Consider the following 9,368-nt stretch of genomic DNA (forward strand, 5'->3'; position numbering starts at 1 on the left):
TCCCGGGATCCCGGCATTAGTCACGGAATGTGGAAATTCATTATCGTGCAACAAGTTAACGTCAAAAAGTGGCATCAATATGTGTTGAAAATTCTTCGACAAAAAAAAAAATACAATATAATAAATGAATGGATTTAAATATACTTTCTTATATAAAGCGACAATTTTTTGAGTGTGTTATAATTACGTTCGATTTAAGCGCAAAATAATTAATTCATATTAGTTTATGCTAAAATAAAACATCAAGTAAATTTCAGTGTAACTTAATACGACAGAAGCGTACAAGTCCCGAAAGTTGTTGGTAAGTAATTGGTACCTAGAAAATAGCGAATTCACAGGATTGACATCTTTTATTCTAACGTTTCGGGAGACTCTTGGGAAAAGTCTGCCTATAGTGAAGAAGAGCGTGATGCAGTGCACGGTTGCACGTATTTACGAGGGGTCGTACGAAAACTCCGAAGAAAAATAAAAATTACTTAATAGTTTGAGGTAAAGCTTTTCGATTTTTCGAAATAGTCTGTTTTAGACTCAAAATCACCAAGGTTGCGAATTTCAAATTCGGTTTTATGAGAAAAGAAATTGCAAGCTATAATGATGACTATTAGTTTATACTGTTGCTTAATTTGTATATTTTTAAACTTTGGCAGGGCAGCGCAGAGACTTCTTTATTTTTTTAGTAATATTGCTTAGTAGTAAACATCTTGCAGAAAAAATCAGTTCTGGAACGTTTTCCTAAGTTTCATAAAATTCACAGAAACCAAACGAAGCGCATAATTTGAGCTTTGTTTAAAAACATGGGTATATTATGTATCTATATTGAATAAGCAATAATGAAATCAATACATTCAAACTTTTCTACAAAAAATTAAAGAAGTTGCTATTATTGCGCACACAATTTAAGAAATTTCAAAATATTTAAAACTCTTATAATCGAATTACGTAATATGTACAGAACAAAAGTTCTCTAATGTAATAAATATATATATAATATTGAATACCTCCATTTATGCGTATTTTATGGAAATAGTGTAATGTTCCCGAGAATGATCAACCGTTCCCGGAATGATGAAAATGTTCTCGAAATGATGATATTGATATAATTAGGTAGAAATAAGGAACTATTTAAATTAAAAACAGCGGTTTAAATAACTAAGTTATTTATTATTATTATTGTTATTATTTTTCGAAAACATCAATATCATTATCAAAATATTAATATTCTCCACTTTTTTCTTTTTTTAGCATTCTTCTTATTCTTAATTGGCGCTATAACCGTTACGCGATTTTGGCCGAGTTTAACAAAGCGCGCCAGTCGTTTCTTTCTCGTGCTAACCGGCGCCAATTGGACACACCAAGTGAAGCCAAGTCCTTCTCCACCTGATCTTTCCAACGCAGAGGAGGCCTTCCTCTTCCTCTGCTACCACCAGCTGGTACCGCATCGAATACTTTCAAAGCCGGAGCGTTTGTATCCATTCGGACGACATGACCCAGCCTACGTAGCCTCTGGTTATTTATTCGCTGTGCTATGTCTATGTCGTCGTAAAGCTCATATAGCTCATCGTTCCATCGTCTGCGATATTCGCCGTTGCCAAAGTGCAAAGGTCCAAAAATCTTACGCATAAACTTTCTCTCAACCACTCCAAGCGTCGCTTCATCGGATGTTGTCATCGTCCAAGCTTCTGCGCCATACGTTAGGACGGGCATGATGAGAGTCTTGTAGAGTGTTAGTTTTGTTCGTCGAGAGAGGACTTTACTGCTCAGTTGCCTACTTAGTCCAAAGTAGCACTAGTTAGCAAGAGAGATTCTACGTTGAATTTCAAGCCTGACATTACTATCGGTTCTAACGCTGGTTCCCAAGTAAACAAAGTTTCTTAAAAGCACGAAATCATAACTATCAACAGTGATGTAGGTGCCGATATGCGAGTGCGCCGACTGTTTGTTTGAAGACAGGAGGTACTTCGTTTTGTCCTCGTTCACCACCAAACCCATTCGCTTTGCCTCTTTATCCAGTTTGGAGAAGGCAGAACTAACAGCGCGGTTGTTAAGGCCGATGATGTCAATATAATCGGCATACGCCAACAATTGTACGCTCTTATAAAAAATTGTGCCTGAGCGATTAAGTTCTGCGGCTCGTACGATGCTCTCTAACATTAGGTTAAAGAAGTCACACGATAGCGAGTCACCATATCTCGTTTGGTATCAAACGGCTCGGAGAGGTCCCAATTCTGACGGTGCTGCTGGTGTTGAGCAACGTCATCTTACATAGCCGTATTAGTTTTGCAGGGATACCAAATTCAGACATCGCGGCATACAGGTAACTTCTTTCCGTACTGTCGAATGCAGCTTTGAAGTCGACGAAAAGATGGTGTGTGTCGATTCTCCTTTCATGGGTCTTTTCCAAGATTTGGCGTATTGTGTATATTTGGTCGATGGTAGACTTTCCAGGTCTGAAGCCACACTGATAAGATCCAATCAGTTGGTTGACGGGGGGCTTCAGCCTTTCACACAATACGCTCGCTAAAACCTTATAGGCGATATTTAGAAGACTAATCCCGCGGTAATTGGCACAAATTGCAGGATCAGCCTTCTTATGGATTGGGCAGAGCACACTTAAATTCCAATCGGCAGGCATGCTTTCATCCGACCATATTTTGCATAGGAGCTGATGCATGCACCTTACCAGCTCCTCGCCGCCATGTTTGAATAGCTCACCCGGCAGTCCGTCGGCGCCCGCGGCTTTGTTGTTCTTTAGCCGTGATATTGCTATTCTCACCTCGTCATGGTCGGGTAGCGGAACGATAATTCCGTCGTCAACGATTGGGGTATCGGGATCTTCACATTCTCGGTGACATGCGCATCTGTTACTGTTTAACAGGTTCGAGAAGTGTTCCCTCCATAATTTAAGATCGCTCTGTACGTCAGGCACCAGTTCGCCGTCTTTGTTCTTTAGCATTGGTGTTGGAATAATACTGATTATTTGATTTGATCCCAGGGGATACGAGATTTGGATGTGTATTTTCTTTACCATAAGACGTATTTACTTCAACATCAATCTGTTTAACTTTATTCTGCTGACGAAGAGATATTGTCTCTAAATCTTCATTGTCCAAGGAAGATGACCAGTATTCAAATTTTGAAATACTTACTCTATTTTTAAATCTGAAATCATTATCTGTGATCATGGGCTCTTCGTGAACAGAAAATTCAATTGCAGACATAAAAACTTCCTCAGGTTCAACAGCACTCATATTACAAAGGCTAGAAAGCTTCGATAGTTTTTGCTCTTCATGAAAATGTTCGTATCGATATAATTGTATTAAAACGTTTAGTCCTTTTTTCCGGTACACTTTTGTGATGCCCATTATACCGGAATAGCATCCACAGACTTTGTAAGGCGGTTTTTCTCCACAATCGCGTTGTCTTCTGGGATTACTTTTACTTCGATAGCAGCATTTTTGAACAAATCGGCGAATTCTGAGGCTGTTCTAACATCATTACCCATCAAGATGGGTGTCCGTGTCAGCTGTTCTTTTTAGATATCCTCCTACACCATCCATTGGGCCTTTACCATGACCAGCCTCGCTAAAAGTCCAAGTTGATTTTGTCACTTGTTGAAAATCATCAATCAATGTTTGTATCCAAAGAGTTACATTTGTTCGGTTCCGGTATTGCGATGTTGGTCCGTCAGAGTACCTAAATATGAACTGTGTCAATTTGTTTGTTCTCCAAAATTGTTGTTAATATAGGCTTCATATGAGCCCATATGGCATGTGCTTGGTGATCTAAATTATCACTTGCAGTAGCAAAAGATTTTAATTTTAAATCTCTGTTACCGCTTCGCAAATAATATACGCCTATTCATTTCTATTCTATTCATACAGATAATTGGTTCTTAGCAAAATGTGTCGACTGTATTTGATTTGCGTACTTCGTAGTATAGATCTCTGAAAGGTCTATCTGTATCATCACCTCGTTTTCACGTAAATTGTCTTTTAGTTCTTTTTTCAATTTGTTGTAACTATAAATGCCATTCAAGTGTTTCTGCATAGCCGGAATATCTTCAAATAAAGCAATTTCTAATTCATTGACTGTACTCGAAATCAGGATGTTTTTTGTTATTTTAAAAGTCTTTTTAATACCTTTTACAATTTTATCTTCTTGAACGGACTTCCAGGTGAAATATGTCAAAGAATCTCTATTATCTTCTGATTCGAACTCAGCAATTTGGCATTTTTCACATAAACTATTCATGCAGTCATGAGACTTAACATCACAAATGTATTGCTCCATAAACTCTTCTATAGACGCGAGTTTAAGCTCTTTTGCATATTTCAGTTTATTGAACTTTTCTTCAAAATTTGCATGCTTTATATACAAGCATGTTTCTCTATCCCTCGAGTTTGGCGCTACGACCCAAAATGGTTTCGCTCTCAGCAGCGTTGCTTGTGATAACACAATTCCAGTTTCTTTTACAAATCTTGACACCAGGTTTTTAACTGAGTGTAAAAGCACGCACCTTTGTTGTTTGATACCATTATGTTCCACAGAGTCTTTCTTAGATGGGCACATTCGACTTACTTCGAAGAAATCAATGGCTTTTTGAAGTGAAAACTTCTTTAGAATCGTTGGGAGTGATTTGAGACTCGATGAAACGAAAAAGCGACACTCTTGGCTACGAAGCGTTATATGTATGTTGATATACGTATATGTGTGTGGCTGCGTATTGCTGAGCCACGCTAGTATAGTGAGTATTGTAGTATGTATACTACACTGCCTATTACTTGCTTTGGTGTTTAGTTCAAGCGTCATACGTATGTATGTTTGTATGTATGCTAGTACGTATGTGTGCGCGCCTGCGTATTACGGAGCCACGGTGAGCGAGAAGGCATTATGTATACCTATACTACACTACCTAATACTTGCTTAGACCAAGCGTCCTACGAATGTGTGTGTGTATGTTAGTACGTCTGTGTAATATACGCGTTACGATGCTCATAATAGCAACCGCGTGTGCTGTATTGCGTCCGTATTTTTATATTCATAAATATTTTCATTTTTAAATATTTACCGCAATTATGCAGAAAAGTGTCGTGAATATCGACAGAAAAAAACAAAAAAAAAATAAAACTAAAAAACCAGATTGAGCAATGGAAAAACAATTTTTATTGTGGCAATTTATATTTCACCGAATCAATCAATAAATAGCATCACGGAATTCATTCACGAAAATTTAATAAAGTATACACCAGAAGTATCGCGGATACTTAGAAAAGATAACGATAAAGTTCCAATGATTTTAAGTGGCGATTTTAAAGTAAATTTTGCATTGGACACAGCGGTTCCTTTAATTGACTTTCTCAATACAACATTCACTTTAAAAATGTGTAACAATCGCACTGAATCGCCAACACGATCAAAAACAACAATTGACGCGGTATTTCAAAGATATGTTGACAACATCGAAACCAAATCATTTGTATCATATTTTAGCTATCATAAGCCACTCGTATCATTTGTTGAAATTGAAAACATTGAGGATGAATAATAATAAAATGAAGAAAATAAAATATGAACTTTATAGCAATATTATAATGAACCTATAATTATCCCGCTCCTAATGCTGCTTTCGTCTCATTCTCTCTCAGTTTGTTTTACGGAAGGTTTCACTTCAATCGCGTCTAACCGTTAGACTGGTATTTTTTTTTTTTGTTGAACTTCTTGCTTTAAAACAATTTTGCAAACTTCAGTATCAGACTTTAAAATTGATGTATAGTTTATTTTCTTCGGTCTAGTTGGTAAAATCTTTTTGGCCATATGTAGCATTTTGCATTTTCGCAAAGTGCTTCCACTGATACATTTATGAAAGGCTTCTCTCTCTTTTGAATTCTTTGGTAAAACATCAGCCTTTTCTTGCAACTGTTTAGTCAATACTTCGCTAAGTTGTTTACGTACTTCAGGAGGTACAGTAATATCTTTAATTAAAGCATCAACTTTCTTGATGCGACTTCGAACAGTTTTTATTTTTGCATCTCTTCTTACTAGTTTTTTCTTTAAAGATGCAATTTTCCGCTTCATTTTAATTATAATTTTACCCTGTTTTTTTTATTTTTCGGAGTGCTTTGGCCCTATCTTTTCGAACGATTTTTCTACCTACTTGTCTTCTCTCTGGAGGTACTGCGGCTAAGTCGTCATCTGATTGTGATGGCGTATTACTCACTAGATTTGCAAACCTTTTATTTTCTCTGTATTTTTTTGATGTTTTTTTCCAATCTTTTCTCTGCTTTCGCTTCTCTCGTTCGGTCATATCAGTAATTTTCTTCACATTTTTCTCTGCCGTATTTTTTCTATATTATTTTCTGTCCTTAGCCCGTTTAATTTCTTTCTGCTCTTCAGTCATCTTATGCAAAAACGTTTTTTTCTAGCATTCGCCTTTTCCCTTTGGCGCAAATAAGCTGCACTATCCTTTTTAAGCTTTGTTTGAGATTTTTTTTTTATTTTTTCTTTATAAGGATTTTCCATTATGCTGTAATTATAAAGAAACAAAATTTTAAAATAAATTTATTAAAAAATTGTAAATGATTCGTCCTTAGAAATAATAATCATCATTCCGAGAACGCAATAGTCATTTCGGGAACGTGTCATCATGTCCGGGAACGTTTCCGAAATGACCGTTCACGAAATGACGATTTTAAGCAAGCGCGCGCTTTGATTAGACGGCGACCATCTTAAATGCGATCAGGGGTTTGTCAATAGGAAAATATGTGAGGTTACTTCGTTATTTCGTGTCGTAAAAAAGAATTTCATCAATAATTAAATGTAATAATTACGTTCACGCATTGACGGACTATTGATGTACGCTCTACGAGTAATGAATTGAAAGGTACTTACCATTTAGGTTTAATTTGTTTGACGATAAATACTCTGACAGCCCGCTTTGTTATTGTTTTCTTCCTCGACTGACGTTAGACACCGAATGGCTGCGTTCACTTAAAATTATTTTTGATCTATTATCGATACGTTCACTGAAATGACTTGTGCGGTATCGGACAAACTATACTGAACATTTTTATAGTTAAAAATTAATAATCGTTTAGTATCCTTCTAAAACTAAATTTTGTATAAAAAATACGGTGTATTAAGTAATGAAATGGGTAACTTACCTTAAATTTTTATATTAAATTTTGGACTTGTCGCTGAAGATTGTACATTAGGACGCGTTCCCGAAATGATTATCCATGCATGTATATTGATTTTATTTAAAATTTGCTTTATTAATTAGGTATATTGTTTGATGTACACACAAAACAGGTTAGTTGAAGTAATTTATTAATTTTTTCTCAAATAATTGAAGATTTAAGACATTAAATTGCTAGTAAAGCCAATTCTGCACCTTGGTGATTTTGAGCTTTATACACTTCGTCCCATGCTGCTCTAGTTCGTTGATGTCTTCTGAATACAGTGGAGCGCCGATTATCCGAAAGTCGGTCATCCGAAACGTCGGTTAACCGAAAGGAAAAATGACGCCTTTTTCGGATATAAAGTATGTATTTACAAATGAAATAGAAACGTTTAATAGAAATGATTCAGAGAGCGACGCAAGGGAACATCATGATTTTGGAATTTTCAGTGTCTTCATCGATAGCATGTTATTTTAAGAACATGATTCATAGGTATAGACAGCGTTGTACATATGTACATACATACTTGCTTTCTGTCACGCGCTTTATGAATTTAAGTTAGTATCGCAGTTCCTAAATATAACAGCTTCGGTTGTGTTATCGTGCCGCGAAACAAACACGCATCGAACGCGCATCCGACTACGACAGTTTTGTTTTGGCAATCGCTCTGTGACTTCTAGCAATGCCGAAACGTAAACTAGTTGTGCTTAGTCTTTCTGACAAACTTAAAATTTTGGAACGATTAAAAAAAGGTGGAAGTGGATCAAGTTTAGCTCGAGAGTTTGGTGTTGGGAATCTACCTTTGCTGATCATAGGAAAATCTAAGAATCCAAGATGCTTCAAAGGAATAAAAAAACTGCCGCTTATTTACAAAAAGCAAAAAAACTCTTGGATGGACACTCAAGTATTTATCGAGTGGTATGACGCTGTATTCATTCCAGAGGTTAAAAAACATCAGATAGAAACTGGAGACACTGGAAATGTTTTATTAGTGATTGATAATGCTGCAAGTCATCCCTCAAACCTTTCACTTGAGAGAGAAGTGGGAAAATTTAAGGTGATTTTCTTGCCACCCAATGTTACCTCAGTCCTTCAACCTATGGACCAGGAGGTGATCGAAGTCTTCAAACGTTACTACAGAAAAGCGTTGCTTCGTAGTGTCCTAATCGGTCAAGTGGAAGATAAAACAATTCTTGAAATCTATAAAAGTATTAACTTGAAGGATACTGTTTACATGGCAGCAGAAGCGTGGGCTAATGTCAAAGCGACTACTCTAAAGAAATCCTAAAATAAGCTTTGTCCAGCAGTTGAATCCGAAGCTAGTCCTACATCTGAAGAACCAACAATTGAAAACTTTGTTTCAGAAATGGAAAGAGTTTCAGGATTTGAAGAATGGGACCAAGAAAACGTGCATGAATGGCTAGAATTTGACGAGGATGATATTGGCTACGAATTGTTGACAGACGACGATATAATAGCACAGGTTCAAGTTCCTGAAGATGAAGACGAAATTATTGATGACATCGTCTCAGCTGAAAAATGTCCGTCCAATGAAGAAGCCTTTAAATGCTTTGAGACTGCTATTAAATAGTTGGAACACCAAACACCGGCAGTTGCTATCTTTAAAACGCCTAAGAGATTTGGCGGCAAAAAAACGAGTCTCAAAACTTAAGCAAACAAATATGCTCCACTTTTTTTTTATATTAGTTTTGTACTATGTATTATCACATCTAATCCACTTAACTACAAAAATGTTTAGACATATGTATTTCTGTACCGTATGTGTAGTCGCGACTTTAATGTGTATGTGTCTATTCATAATATATACTGTACTCTAGTGTATCATTAAAAAGTATTACATACATAATATGTATTCCTAGTCCAATGACGTGTTTTATTACCCTACCCTCAACAAAGAACTGGAATTTCGTAAATGTTCGTTTATCCGAAAAATCGATTATCCGAACACCCTCTGCACCAATTGTTTCGGATAATCGGCGCTCTACTGTAATAGGGTTTGTCCAAATTTGAAACATAGCCGTTCGTTTCTGCAATCACCTCCTCTTTTGCTGAGGCGTGAGCTGGTGCGTTATCGTGAGGGCAAAGCAAAATTATTCGACTTCCTCGACTGAAGCTAAAACTTGGTGTGTATTCTTATACGATAAGCGCCAGTTGAATTGAAAATTGAAA

This window comes from Anastrepha ludens, chromosome 4 (assembly GCF_028408465.1).
Source record: "Anastrepha ludens isolate Willacy chromosome 4, idAnaLude1.1, whole genome shotgun sequence".
NCBI lineage: Eukaryota > Metazoa > Arthropoda > Insecta > Diptera > Tephritidae > Anastrepha > Anastrepha ludens.